The sequence below is a fragment of the Anopheles moucheti genome, chromosome 2 (genome assembly GCF_943734755.1).
Source record: "Anopheles moucheti chromosome 2, idAnoMoucSN_F20_07, whole genome shotgun sequence".
In the NCBI taxonomy this organism is placed as follows: domain Eukaryota; kingdom Metazoa; phylum Arthropoda; class Insecta; order Diptera; family Culicidae; genus Anopheles; species Anopheles moucheti.
The window spans coordinates 71,512,910-71,528,824 of NC_069140.1; the positions used below are offsets into that span (position 1 = coordinate 71,512,910).

Genomic DNA, 15,915 nt, shown 5'->3' on the forward strand with positions numbered 1-15,915 from the left:
GCTTTTTCTGTTTTGTTTTTTTACAGTAAATCGGTTTTCTTCATTTTTTTCATTTATTTGACTGGCAAAAATTATGCCAATATTTTTATGTCACCCGTCTGCCTCCAGCTTCCGTAGCGAGAGGACGTATTTTGTTTGAAAGCGTACCTACGGAGATTTTGCATACGGCAGCCAATGGTCATTACCCCGAAGTGCGATTGCGTACTCAGCGTGTCTACTCGTTTTGGCTGTAGCGTGCTAATCGGTGTCTCCGTCTGTCTCCGATCTTCGCTCGGTAGACAATTGTGTTGTGAGTGTTATCGATCAACAGCGATAAGCAAGCGTACGCATACGTTGCGGAGCGACGCTTTCGTTTCGATCGAGGTTTGTCGAGTGTGGTGTAGTGCGTGTATCTGTTCTGTAACTGTCTATCGTGTGTAACGGTAAGTTTGTCCTCCCGTTCCTACCTTGACCGTTACCTCCGGCTCTACCATGGCGGTAGAGCAAGAGAGTTCGGACTCCGAAAAGGAGATTGAAACCAGCGCGAAGCGTAAACCGGGACGGCCTAAAACCGCTCCTGGCTCTAAAAAGGTGGCGCTTGATGTTCGTCCTTCAACTTCGAAGGACAAACAAAACGAAGAAACCACGCTTGAAACACAGCACAGAGCACGTGCTTACCCTTCCTCCTGGGAAGGTAAGCCGCTCGTGTATTTCATGCCGCGGACCAAACAGCTCGACGTTAGATCGATCGCATCATCGATCTTTAAAAAGTATCCGGGTGTTACCGATGTGTTTCGGATGCGCCCGAACAAGATAAGGGTAACCGCAAAGGACCGGGCTCAAGCCAACGTTATTGCGGCTGACCCAGATTATACGGAGCACTATCGTGTTTATATCCCCGGTAGTTTGGTTGAGGTCACTGGCGTGATCGAGGATTTTAACTATCCCGAGGAGGATGTTGTTAGAATGGGCTTGGGCGTATTCTCATCCCCTGATTCGCCCAAAGTGAAGGTGCTGGAAGCGAAAAAGCTTTATAAGCTTGACGCTTCAGCAACAGAAAAGAGTTTTGTTCCTACCTCGTCAATCCGAGTTACGTTTGAGGGAACGGTACTTCCGCAGGCCCTCGTTATCGAAGGTCTCCGGATACCCATTGACCGACCATACGTACCAAAGGTGGCCACCTGTTCGAAGTGCAGCCGGATTGGTCATGCCGAAGCGTTTTGCACCCGCAAAACGTGCTGCGGAAAGTGCAAAGGGGCGCACGCCACTGAGGAGTGCAAAGCTGCGTCTCAGAAATGTTCGCATTGCCGAGACGAGTGGCATGAGGTTGCGCAGTGCCCCGTGTACCGGAAGCTACAAAGGGAGCAAGTTAAGACGGTAGCCGAGCGGGCACGCGGCTCATACAGCGATGCCCTAAAAGGGGCAAATGTCGCTAATCCCTTTGCGGCGTTGTCCAGCTCGGATGCAAACGATGCATCAACACCGGCTGTCCTGACACAGGTGGCCATGAGACCGATTAAGAACCGGAGGGTACTTTATAAAAAAGTGCAGCGAAAAGTCTTAAAGGCAAAAAAGAAACCTTTGGCACCACAGCGTTCCATGACCAAAAAAAATTCATCTCCCATCATTCCGACACGGGACGCTGCTCCTTCTACCCCTGATCCTAATCCCAGGAAACCCAAGCCTAAGCGATCCCCTCGGACCGAGGTTCCTTTGGAAAGCCTGGCTTTCTCAAAAGAGTCAAGAAGCTTCCCGAGAATCCCTGCCCCTTCCCTTTCCGAAATCCTGGAGTCCCTCCTCATGACCCTAAACCTCCCGCAACCTTTGCAACTGATCGCTACTTGGGCCCTTCCTTACCTGAAGGGGATGATTAAACAGTGGCTGGCGCAATGGCCGTGCCTAAGTATGATGGTGCGCCTGGACGACTAGTCTTCCAATGGCTACCATCATACAATGGAACTGTAGAAGTTTGTTGGGAAAATTAGACTCTTTTAAAGCACTAGTAGGCGAACATAATTGTGATGTGTTCGCCCTCTGTGAAACTTGGCTATCGGAAGACATAAATCTAACCTTCCCGGGGTATAACATAATCCGTGAAGACCGAATCTCCAGGGGTGGGGGGGTATTGATCGGTATAGGAAAGAGTCACAGCTTTTCCAGAATACCAACCCCAAATCAACAATATATTGAAACTGTCGCAATAAAGGCAAAACTTGGGGGTCTTCACGTGACAATTGCATCTGTTTATATCCCCCCGATAGCCAATAATGAAAAAGACAAAATTGAAAAGTTCAAAGAGGATCTTGGAAATTTAGCAACGGACTTGCCTGGACCGCTTTTGATCCTGGGAGATTTTAACTCCCATGGAATCGAATGGGGGAGCGATAAGGATGATATCCGCGCTCCCATCATTCGTGAGTTTTGCGACAGGTTTGCGTTTTCTATCCTGAACTCAGGAGAGGCAACTAGGATGCCGACGCCGAAAAGTAGAGCAAGTGCACTGGATCTGTCTCTATGTCCTTTAGCTATGGCCTTGGATTTTAGTTGGAAGGTCATCCAGGACCCTATCGGAAGTGATCACTTACCGATAGAAATTTCCTATGTCAAGGGATGTCCAGTTAATGCAAATCCCGTCAAATGTGACTTGACGAGGAACATTGACTGGACAAGATACGGTGAATTAGTAGCCGCTTCGCTTTCTCTTGTAGGAGAAAATTTGCTCCCTGTAAAGGAGTATGAAAACCTTGTTTTAATAATAAACAAGTGCGCCCTTGAAGCTCAAACAAGGGGCACCCACCAAGCAAGGAAATTCAAAAGACCTCCCACTCCTTGGTGGGACAAGGACTGCCAAGCGGCTTTTAACAAGAAGCGGAAGGCATTTAAAGCCTTCAGAGACACAGGTTCCAGGTCATTATATGACAAATATAAAGGACTGGAGAGATTGTGCAAAAACCTCCTGAAGGCGAAGAAAAAGGGTTATTGGCGCCAATACGTCAATAATCTTGATCCTTCCACTTCTCTAAATTCGCTTTGGAAAATGGCTAGAAGGATGCGAAACAGCAACAACACCAACGAGAACGAATGTTTTTCTGGCGAATGGCTTAACGAGTTTGCTCACAAGTTTTGCCCCGATTTCGTTCCAGCGCAAAACTTCTTCCAAGATGCGCCTGGTAGTGATCCAATGTTGGACTCACCATTCACCATGATGGAGCTATCTCTGGCTCTTCTTTCATGCAAAAATTCGACCCCAGGTCTGGACCAGGTTAGTAGCAAACTGCTTCAAAACCTACCAGACGTGGGCAAGAAACGACTGTTGAGAATCTTCAACAATATGTTGGAACTCAACATCGTCCCGCAGGAATGGAGAGAAGTGAAAGTTGTCACTATTTTGAAGCCTGGCAAACCGCCATCAAGACACGACTCATATCGTCCGATATCTTTGTTGTCGTGTCTGAGGAAACTCCTAGAAAGAATGATTCTTTTCCGATTAGAAGAATGGTTGGAATCACACAACCTTCTTTCAAATACCCAGTTTGGTTTCCGTAAAGCTAAGGGTACTAATGACTGTTTAGCGCTTCTGGTAACAGAAATTGAACTTGCTCGTGCTCGCAAGCAAAACATGGGGTCTATTTTTCTAGATATACAGGGGGCGTTTGATTCAGTTTCTCCGCACAAACTGAGCCAAAAACTGCAAACTGCCGGGCTGGGACCAAAATTGAATAATTTCCTATTCAATCTTTTGTCGGAAAAAGCTATGAATTTTAACAATGGTCACGTTCAATTAAAACGAACCAGCTACCACGGACTGGCACAAGGGTCCTGTCTGAGCCCCCTGCTATATAATTTTTATGTGAATGAAATAGATTCTTGTCTAGCACCCAACTGCAGTATTAGACAATTGGCAGACGACGGCGTCATTTCAGTCGCTAGCAGGGACGCCGTCGAAATACAACAGGCTTTACAAACCACTCTGGACAATCTTGCCGAGTGGTCCGATAACCTTGGTATCAAGTTCTCTACAACGAAAACTGAAATGGTAGTCTTTTCTCCTTTTAGCGACACCGAAAAAAATAGGGAGAAAAGACTATATGAACCAAACATTGATGTCTTTTTATACGGGGAAAAGATATCAATCACCGACAATTTTCGATACCTTGGTGTTTGGTTCAACTCCAGGCTCAACTGGAGCGTACACATCACCCAGCTGATAAAAAAATGCTCGAAAAGAATCAACTTTCTAAGGACAGTCACAGGATTTTGGTGGGGCGCACACCCATCGGATGTCCTGCGACTGTATAAGACTACGGTACTCTCCGTATTGGAATATGGAAGCATATGTTTCCATTGGGCATCCAATACGCAGTTCCTTAAATTGGAAAGACTACAATATCGTAGTCTTAGACTCGCACTAGGGAGCATGAAATCTACGCACACCATGTCGCTAGAAGTGATGGCCGGAGTGATGCCGCTGAGATTACGTTTTGAAATGCTGTCGCCTCGCCTTCTGGTTCGTTCTTCAGTATCAAATCCCTTGATCATAGAAAATTTTAAAGCGCTTATAGAGACAGGTTCTAAGAGCAAAATCATTAATATCTATAATGATTTTGTTACTCTACAAGTCAATCCTAGCGCCCCACAAGCAGTAAACCGTGCTGCCCTTCCTGAGTGCTACAGTTCTATTGTTAGTACGGACTCCTCGTTGCGTGAGGAGATCAAGATCATTCCTCATGATCTTCGCCCGAGGGTTGTGCCGGGCATTTTTGTGAACAAGTACGGCCATATTGACAAAATGAACCAGTATTACACTGATGGGTCATCCTCTGAGGAGGGCACTGGCTTCGGTGTTTTTAGCGAGACCACCGAAGCATTCTTCAAATTGAGGCAGCCATGTTCCGTGTTCACGGCTGAGCTTGCTGCAATTTTTTACGCACTATTGTTAATAGCAGCGAGTCCCCCGGATCAGTACTTCATATTTACAGATAGCCTCAGTGCTATTGAAGCACTGAAAACTCCAAGGGCTGTTAAGAGCCAAGACCATTTTGTAGTTAAAATTGTGGAATTGCTCGGCTCTGTGTTTAACAAGGCGTTTAGAATATCGCTAATTTGGGTCCCTTCTCATTGTGGAATTCCCGGCAATGAGAAAGCAGACTCACTGGCCAAAACAGGCGCCACAGAAGGCGTTTTTTACGACCGATCCATCTCCTATCAAGAGTTCTTACGCACCCCACAGCAACTTTTCCTGTCTCGATGGCAGAGCATGTGGGAGGCGGATGAACTCGGTCGCTTCCTTTTCTCGGTCTCTCCGCAAGTGTCCCTGCGGCCTTGGTTCGGTGGGCTCCCTGTAGATCGTGCATTCATTCGGATGATGTCCCGACTCATGTCGAATCATTTCGCATTGGATGCACATCTACAGCGTATCAATCTGGCTGAGTCAAAAGTGTGTGGCTGTGGGGTCGGATTCCATGATGTGGACCATCTTCTATGGCACTGCGTGGAGTTCGAAACCGCCAGACCCTCCTTGAAGAGTGCAGTCGTGGACATCGGTGGAATCCCGGATACACCGATTCGAGATGTTTTGGCTGGCAGGGACCTGAAATACATGAGGCTTATCTTCCGCTTCGCCAGGGACAACGGTCTTCTCCTTTGAATCCCATCCTTATTTCCACGTGAATCCTTTCATCCCCCATCCTTCGTTATTCGTTGTGTGGTCCTTGTAAATAAATGTTTTTTGTTGTGCCATTTTCAAGCCGTTGAGGAAACAGTCGCCTTTGAGGACAGCACCAAAGCCGCAAAAAGGGGGCAGACTTATAGGTGTATGCTTGTAGTCCGTCTTAATCATTTGTTGTCTGTTTTGTTTCAGTTCCGTCAAGGCTTTGCCAATGTCCAACACCGAATGTTGTGTATGTGAAAAGCGACGCAGTCACCTGCGACGCCACGCCCCGAGCCTCCATGTGGTTGCCAAACCACACTAACAGTCATCACAATCACAATCTCATCTACAACAATAGCACCGGACCAAAATCAACACACAAAACAATAGAACAGACATAACGATTACAACAACGATAGACAAACCGACAAACAACACAGACATACTCCAACATCCAATACAACCGAGTATGCCCGGGATAAGGCAAATCGCAAGGAGGAAATGCCTTGGGACAATTGTTATTATCGCTCAACACAAGCGGTGTTGAAAATACGGCATTGCCGTCATAATATAAATTAAATAAATAAATAAAATTTTTATGTCACCCACTGTATTGGTTCGAGGAGTTTTGTTTTTATTTAAATTTTTTTATTATTTTTTATTGATTGATAGTAAAACTATCAACATTATTTGCTTTTTTTGCTGGAAATACATTTATAAACTACTATTTGTTGTATTATTGTTTTATTTAATATTTACTCGCTCACTTATTTAAAGTACATTGATTTGACATTTAAGAATAAAAGCGATAACGTCATTAAAAAGGCAAATAACAGGAAATTAAGCGCAAAAACATTCTAACATTGATTCCGGTTCATTAGTTTTTTAATAATTGTTATATAAAAATAATAATTATATGCTTTTTTTTTATAGAAAAAGTTAACATTTATCTGTGTGAAATATTTCACCAACCACCTTTTTTAATAGAAACAATATTCACCTTCTTATGCCGGTTGGTTTGTTTATTTCGAAGAGTTCTGCGTTTGGAAAGCTTTTAAGACAAGTGTTCTACTTCTTAGAGCAGAGCGAATGAAATGAAAACATTTCTTTCGTTAGCAAACGTGAGCACGGATGCCGGTTGGTTGGCATTCCAAAACATGCTGGTCCCGCACGTGTGTGGACACGGTTGTTTGTGCGCCCGCGAACGACAGTGTGGTGATTTGTTTTTTTTTTCCAGTCACAAAGTGGTGCTTGCATGGAAGGGGTTGCTTGAGAACGTTTGCCTGCTGTCTGCGTTGCGCTCGTTTCATCCCGAATAGTTTTCGCTGCGCTAGTACCACACCATGAGGGTGCCAGTAACCATCCACCGAGAGTGGGTTGTGGTGAAAACGTCTTGCGGCACGAGTCCCAAGCACCCAAGCAGCATCGTCTTCCCGAGCGAGGGTTAAGCACACGGTCTGCACAAAACTGTTGCTGAGCTTCTGAAGGTGAAGGCGAACTTTTCCAACCCTTAGTTTGGCGACCGTCGGCCGGGAGAGCGACCGGTGGCACGATGTCTGGCCAGCATCACGGACAGCAGCTTCTGCAGCTGATGACGATGATGGAAATTATACGCCTTCCCGACCGGGCTTATGCATAAAAACGCTCAAATGCAACACGCTCCTGCCCCCTAGCAGTGGGCTCTAATCGCCCGGATCGCGATATCACCCAGTACGCCTTTGTCACCGAAATTTGTTGAGTGTCGAACTCATCTGCACCTTCGGAGCGTAGGGACAAAAATCGCATGGGAAGTGGGGTCGGAAAATGTCACCAACATTTGCGAGTGAATCAACTTCACCGTGCCCGGCGCGATGAGTTCCCTCACAGACGATTTAGGGGTTGTCTTTGCGCACTGCTTTTCGCCCGCCGGTCTGTGCCGGTGACGTGACGGAGTGTGTTTGATATCTTTTGTTTTGTCGGCAGATAATATTTAGCAAAGGAATTTGTTCGTTCGTGCTGGAGGAAACATGTTCCGTGTGTAAAGTAAACCGGAATAACTTTGCCGCGGAACGTCCGCCAACAACATTGCTTTTCCCTTTGATCAGCAAATCCGTTGATGAATGGTGGATCGAATGTGGATTGTAAACCGCCCATCAAGCGTCAACAGTTTCCGTAGTGTAGCGGTTATCACGTCTGCTTCACACGCAGAAGGTCCCCGGTTCGAACCCGGGCGGAAACAATTTTTGTTTGGAAGTGCGTTTTTCTAATGCATTGATGAAAGGAGGTTGTTTTATTGTACAAAGTGTGGGTTTTTATTTTGTATCTTGTTCGAAACGGTCAATGTTTGTAAATAACAAATATTTCAAATAATTATGCGAGGAAGAAAAACGACTTAAACTATAAATTTATTTCAAAAGATTTGTTACATCATGTTGATTCTTTTTATATTTGGTAAACCTTCTAGAAAGGTTTATTTCGGTACTCTAAATATAGTAAATCTATCGATATGGCGTAGTGATCGTTGGGTAGAAGAAATGGTTATTTTATTACTGACTTATTACTGGATTGGCATAATGTTCTATACTTTATAATGCATTGATGGATGCAAAAGGTAGGATGTTATGTATTAGATATTTTTAATTCTACAACACAGATTTTATTTTTGCAAAACGGGTTTAACTCACTTTCGTACTATTAGACTAATTAAAGACTAAATAAGATAAATATGGGCAGCGAATTGCATACCTTTAGGCGCACGGAATATCATATTTTATTTAGATAAATTATTTTTCCCAAACAAATTGTTATAAAAGTGTTAAATACATAATTTTTTGTTTATTTTATTTCATTATTTCTGCGATAAGGCGATATAGCCGTTTACATCATGTTGCACTAACATTACTGGCACTAGAAACTTCGAACATATCGAACATTCTTTACTATATATCTGAAGGGAAATAAATTGTGCAAAGTGTCAACACGTCTGCTCAGCACAGCATGTCCAAAAATCAGAACAAAATCGAACAACGATTTGTTCTAAAATCACCGTCAACCCGCAGAAATGTCAACAGCATCAGCTTTCAACGGTGATTAGTGCACCCGTTACGTGCGTTCAACACACTGTAGCAAAGGTTTTGCGTTGGTAAGCCAACAACGAAAAAAAAACCCCTTTTATCCAGCAACCATTTCCATGCTGCTCCCAAACGATTGCACAGCAGCAGCAGTGGAATCGGTCATCTAAGTGCAACCCATGCCCGGGTACATTGCATTTTGGATCGTCTCGTTGTGTTTTTTGTTGTTCTCTCCTTTTTTGGTGTTGCTGCTGCTTCTTGTGACGGTCTACGGCCGGATGCCGGAAATGCTTTTGGTTTAGGAATGCGGGAGGAACCAGCGCACGTCTGCGTTTGATGGTGGTGTGTGATTGTGGGTGTTGGCATGTCCACAGCTTCACAGGGGTAAGCGTTCGAAATCGACTGGTTTCGACGGGTTGCCAGTGCCAGTGTCGAAGTTTCGATTTCTGCCGTTGATGTATGTGATGTTTGGTGTATTTTTTTTACCTTCCTCCATGCTGGTGTAGTTGAATTTGTGTGTTTTTTTCGTTGTTTCGTTCATTCAACTAGCTTACGAAATGAGTTGTACGCGAGCCTTCGCTCCACAACCCCAACGGAATGGAATTTCCTTTCCCTACGTTGGTGGGTTTGTGACGAATTTTGCACGGGTAAGATCGTGTTCGAACCACTCTACCCTTCTGGCTGGAACATAATCCAACCCGAAGGGAATGCGTTGGTCTATTATGGGTTTTTTTGCTCTCTCTCTAGTATATTTTGGATTCCTGTACACATTTCGTTTTCGGGCCTCATTGACGGGGAGTTGTGCAGTTCGAGTACGCCTGCTGTCAGGGTTCCGTCAGCACCTTCGCCAAACCCTTCCCGCCACACCCCACACACCAGCAGCACGTCAATTGCAAGAAACAGGTCAACGTCAAACGTCGGCAGCAGCAAAATTGATTGTACCGAAGTTCGGAACAGTGATCAATCATGAGTTTTGTGCACTGCTCCTAGTAGAGTATGCCGTGAATGCAAACGGCACATACACCGGAACAAAAACAACTTAAAAAAAGCACACACACACACACTTCTACTCCTCATGCTTCATCTTTGTTCGTGCTCGAACCGATTTGTTTTACCTTTGCTTTCCTTAGGGCGTTGGGACCAGCTAGTGGAGGGCGACACACGATTGAAACGATTTGCAGGTGGACGGATGGAAAGAAAATGCCTTTCCTGATTTTGCAAACCGACGGACGACTGTTGATTGAACTTCGAAATGTGCGATTGATTGAGTGAGTTCCGGTGGCCAAAAAAAAAACACAGAGCCCCCGGAAATCGTTTTGCACTTGGAGTAGTAGCGAGTTGTTATCAGGGATGTTTTTTTCCCATGTTTCGTTTGTTCTTGATCGAAGGGAAATTATGCTGACAGGGATAAAACTGAGCCCCCCTCTCATGGTAGTGTGGGACGAAATTGCAATGGAATCGAATTCGGTTTTTCGGCCCTCGCTCTTCGGTTTGGTGTGACAATCTGCTCTCGCAAATCGTTTTCTTGAGCCATGCGTTCCATCAAAAATGGCATGCATGCGATTGATGTTTGCGTTTATGAGAAAGGTTTCAACGATGCTGCGGGTAGGGTTTAATTAAGGAACAATCGTTTTGAGAACTGGCCGTAAGAACACATACCATGTGTCAAATGCAAAAATCGATGGTAGGGTATTGTGTCTTTTGAACCGCCAATTGGAAGCATTCGAGAACAATTAATGCGTGATTGCAATATTGTGAGTGTTTAATTTGTTATAGAAATGTTTATAGAACAAAAAAGGAATAGAAAGCTATTTTAACAGTAAAACTAAAGAATAACTGCTCTGTACGATTGGAAATTTTTGAGATCATTTAAGGAGTCTTTTTTGAATTCTTTTTATTTTTTTCTAATATATTCTTGTATTATAAAAGCTTTGCAAATTAATGAATCAAAAAAGCGTTATACAGAATCAATTCTAGCTTATGCTTATGTTTATGCTTATGCTTATGGTTAGCTCTAAGTCCGAGCGCAGTCATCATCTAATCAATTATCCCGGTTTTTCTGGCGAACGCATCAACGCCATCGCTTCGTCTCAATTTGGGTCCATCTCAATCTTTGTCCATGTGAATAACCTTAAAGGACTTTAAGCGTGGGCTTGTTTGGGTGGTGTTCGTTCGTCGCGATAGGTTTTTGTAGCAGAGAAGTTTCCTCCGACTGTAGACATACCGGAAGGCAGCCAGCATCTTAGCGGGTATCTCAACATCAATGCTGTTGTCGCTGCTGCCCTTTGACCTAAGATGTGAGAGTCATAAACCAAATATGTCTACGTCATCAGCGTTTGCCAAGATCTAGATTGACTCATAGAATATAGTCCCCGAAATTTTCTAGTAGCTGAAGGCTGAAGATTAGACAAGCTAGTTCATTTCATTGGTGCAGACCCTTTTTTTTAACGGGGAGGGAATCTTCAAAAGACGAACACGTTTGTAAACCACCGTCCATCCGGTGATTCACCAGGTCCGCTAATTCCGGGGGATAGAATTAGCGTCCTGGCGCGACCTCGCTTAACCACTCCTCGACCTGATCCAACCCTGCCGATGCGCTGAGATGCGTATTACTCCTTGCAGGGGCGTGTGTGCTTTGCACCCTTGTCGTCGATCCTCTGCTGCTGCCGTCGCTGCTCCGATGTCCCCTTTCGCTGCTTCGACGTTTTCGTGTGTCCAACAAAAGCCAACAATTTGCTGCTTCATCTAAAAGAAAGAATAATGGAAAGAAATAGACATTAAGAGTTCTTGGAATGCTGCATCGCCAAACAGCATCTACAATGTTTTTGCGAGGTTATCGCCGTCGTTGTCGTCGCCTTCGCCATGCCGTCGGTGGGCTCACTTCGTTCCACAACTGTTGCAGTGTCTTGAAGATTGCCCTGGCGGCCGTGCCTACTGCGTCTCAAGTGTCCTTGTCGGCGCACATCTCTGCCACAAGGTTCTCCATGGTGAATCGGGTGCGACTACGCATTTCTTGCTGTATTCGGGCGAATCGGGGACATGAGAACAGTACATGGCTCACGTCCTCCACGGCGTTGGTGCAAACTGGGCAGTTAGGTGACCCGTCCAGGATGGCTTTCTCGACGAAGTAGCTACGGAGGAATCCATGCCCCGTAAGGAGTTGGGTTAGGAAGAAGTCCACTTCCCCGTGCTTACGGCTTAGCCAGACGGAAATGTCCGGTATCAGCCTCCTTGTCTGCATTCCTGGAGCTGTGGGTTGCGTCCCTGCCTCTGTTCATTGTTGCTGTCAAAGCCTTAGCGTTTCCTTGTGTTGCCGTTTCCTGATGTTCGCAGATGTTCCACCAGTCGATTTGAATTCGTCGTGGCAGCGAATGTCCTCGTCTATCAGGAGCACGAGCGGGATGATACCGGCGACAACACATGCCGCATCGTACGAGACCGTCTGGAAAGCGCTAGCTACCCGGAGTACTCCCGTGCGATGTGACCTTTGAATAGTCGTGCGATGTGTTTGTCTTGCCAATGGCCATCTCGCCCATGCCGCGGCTCCATATCGGATGATGCTATTGGCGACGTTCACCAGTGGTCTCCTTCTGCTGCTCCTAGGACCACGCTTGTTCGGCATCAGAGCGGTCAAGACGTTAGTGATCCGTGTCGCCTTGTTCCCGACCGCTTCTAAATGCCGGCTGTGGTACTGTTTACGGCAGAGCTCGACCCCCAGGTATTTCAGTGACTCCGTCGAGGTGATCGAGTGATCTCCCGCCTGTAGCTGTCCTTGCTGCGGGATGTGGTGGGTGCAGAAGATCATGAATTCAGTCTTTTGATGGGCTAGTTCCAATCCGACTCCTGTCATCCATCTCTCGATCTTGGTGCAGACCCTTGGTGGTATCTAAGGACCCTTAGAGTTCTCTTAGTACTTAAGTTTTTTAAAAATACAAATACAAACCACCACCGTGTGACCGTTGTGACGTTGATCACTGTATTACCCAGATACCTTATTAAACCTTGTCAAAAAATGAAAGAGTTTATTATTACCTCGATATTTTGTATGACAACTTGAAAAATATTCAGTGCTAACTTTCATCTGAAACACTGTTCACACACATAATAATCAATATTAATATATAATATTAATGATTATTCATAATAATACCAAGCAGACTTATGCTGAGCATAAAAATAGATGAAAGAATTTTAATTTATTTTTTTAATTCGTTAGAACGGCCTGGCCGTAGCCAGATAGTCAGTCCATTGGTCCGGATGGGATTTTGGTCCGGTCCGTTCGTGTGAAGACCGGCTCCGCTACCATCATGCCACCGGGCCGCCCCCAAAGGAAGGATTTTAATGTATTGGATACTTTTGAAGTTTAAGATCTTTCGTCTTCAGTAAGTCAGTGCTTGTAGTGCATTTTAAATTATTTTTGTGTAGTCCACACTCTGCTTTCCACACGATGATCGTTATACTTACTTGTCGAATACAATAATGCTAGGCCTATTATGTACCATACATAGTAAAGGATCAATTGCAGTATTTTTTTTTTTGTTATCTTACTAAAAAACGTTAAAATTCCTCTGAATTTATATTATTTTTTTTGTTACACGTGTTTTATTAATTTCACAACTTTCACAAATTGTTAGTAAAATGGGTGGGCGTTTCTGTATCATACCAATTGTGTATTAAACAACGAAAGAATTAGTTTTCATATAGAAAGTAATCAAAACATCTATGTCATTGTCCACACATTCGTATTCAAATATTCAACCAAACCTTCCAGAAACACACACTCTCACGCACACACACACACGCTTGGCAAGCAATTTATCTTCCATTTTACGATTATGATTATCGTCGCATAAAAACTCATGCGTAAAACTTCCAGCGTCACCTTCCACCGACGGCTATGCTAGTCAACAGGTGTAGCATATAATTAACTCACTGTGTGGGTCGCTTCAACCACACCAACTCAACAAAAAAAATAAAAACAAAAACGATCGAGCTTTTATCCGAAGTAAAATCGCTCCTGAAGCTTCCGTGCGCCGCCAAGCCGCGTGTGAAGTTCGCTTCAATTACATCGGCCCAGGTTGGCTCAATAATCCGTGTCACATAAATAACCATTCGATAAAGTTAACCGTGCACATTTTAACTAGCCCGCTCAGTTGTCGTTTCCTTCGCCAGTTGGTGCTTTCCAGCAGCGAAAAACGCGATCCCTGTCATCTTGGGGATCGAGAGAGCCTGGGAAATTGGAACGGGAAAACTCTGCTGCTCTCTTAATCGAACCAGGAAATAGGCAACATGGTACCAACTGGTATCGCACTAATGCCACACTTCCTTCGCCACTTGCTTCCTCTAGCGCACCGGTACCACGGCAGTTAATTGAAATTTTAAATTAAAACTTATCAATTCCAATAAATTGTACCACCCTGGCCCGACGGAAGCAGACATAAATTGCAACTGTCTTCCGGGCGAAGGAAACGAAACTGTGGCAATGGTGTAACATTGATTCGATTTGAATGAAAAACTCGGGAAAGTCGATATAGAGAACGTTTTCTTCGAGTTGCCCATATTCTCCATGGGGGGATTTTTTTTTGTCATTGTGAGGTAAGTTTTCACACACGATAGCAGCTGGTGCGGGACACTTCATATTGAGTGAGTGCATGTTGGCCATGCCGAGGTACAACCTCCTTTTCATTCGCTCAAGGAGGCTCGAAATCCTCTTGCTAAGGGTCACACATCAACCGGCTTTCGTGGAGATTCTATTTTTCTACTACCAACGATAGCCATTTAAAAGCAAAAAAAACACTTTCCCAGGACCTCAAACTGTCGCCTGTAGGCGAGCAAGATATGCCCGCACGTAAGAAGAAAGCATGCACGAAGACGACCAACATTCCATGCACCTCGACGACAGCCCCCGAAAGGTGTCCAGGGGAAATGAACACCAGCAAAGCAAGGAGACACATGATCCATCCACGGCCACCATTCACAATCAATTCCTTCCCGTGCTTTCCATCCCCGGCCGAGCGCGCCTGAGTGGAAGATTGAGTCGGGCTTTTGGGTACCAAATGGTTGCAGCCTCCGACACCGGCACAGCAATCGTTACAATGTGCTGCAGTTTGAAATCGGCCCAAAAGCAAATGGAACGGTTGCCATTTTTCCCACCGCGTGGCTCGGCGATGAGGCGAAGTATAAAATAAATAAAAACTCAAACTAATGTCGAACACTCAGCACCGTGTACGCCACGTCCCCAGTGGCAGGAGGTGGTTGAAATAGAAGGAAAATGGTAGCGCGCTGGTGTGGGTGGACTTTGTGTGTGTGTATTCAGTATGATAGCAACGCTAAGGATTGCTTACTTTCGTTCGCATTGTTGAGAAGCTTTTAGAAAAAAAGTTAATTGAGTTGGCAAGCATGTTTTTTTTTGAAGACGAGAATTGTAGCAATCAAAATGGAAATTATGATAAGTTTGTGTGAAGTAGAAGTGAAGTGAGAAGTTATACAAAATTATTAGTGAGATTTGTTTAATTTTATGTAGAAATGTTATAAAATTTTGCGGAAAAATTAACGGTGTTTTGGCACGATTTATATCAACACGAGAACCACCGCATCAGTAATGTCCGATGTTACCAACACAATTAATTTTGTTGGTACAAAAATCTACAGCAGTTAATTTCTGTAATACGTTCTGGGAGGAAATTACATAAATTACATAAATTACTTCCTTTAAATATAGGTCAGCACATCGAAATTGGTTACTAAGAAGCTGTGAAAAACGTGTCTAAACATTATTTTTGTGTTTATTTTTCTTGGACAACATTGATCTTAAACATATAATTATTAATATTATTTTTGAAAACAATGATACACTTTCGATTCATTTTTTCCATTATTTTTGTGTTATATTTTTTGTATGATTTTTGTCGGGCTTATTAATTTTTTAAAGCATGATATTTATCTTTTACATTTATACAATTTTTATTCGTTTTCATTTAATTTAAAATAGCTTACTAAAAGAAAAAAATACAAATTTATAAATTCATTCACATTCATTCCTTTAGTCAAATGTGATGTGAACAAAAAAATTAAAAGAAAAACCAAGAACAAACACACAAAACGCACTTCGGTTGAAAATCGCCCGGGAAACGGGGAAAAATCATTCCGACCATCCGTTTCAAATCACATAAATTTACTACCCAGAATCGGTACACATTTGGCTTCTGGAAACTTTCGTTATTAGTTTGGACGTTA

The 15,915-nt window shown here is 44.0% G+C and overlaps 1 non-coding gene and 1 pseudogene across 1 annotated transcript; one reads left to right on the forward strand and one right to left on the reverse strand.

Moving 5' to 3' along the window:
* The first annotated feature begins 7,774 nt into the window (after window positions 1-7,774).
* On the forward strand, window positions 7,775-7,847 carry Trnav-cac (transfer RNA valine (anticodon CAC)). The gene has a single exon. It is a non-coding gene; the product is annotated as a tRNA-Val (tRNA).
* Window positions 7,848-11,512: 3,665 nt separating this feature from the next.
* On the reverse strand, window positions 11,513-12,529 carry LOC128298817 (uncharacterized; annotated as a pseudogene).
* Between the last annotated feature and the right edge of the window lie 3,386 nt (window positions 12,530-15,915).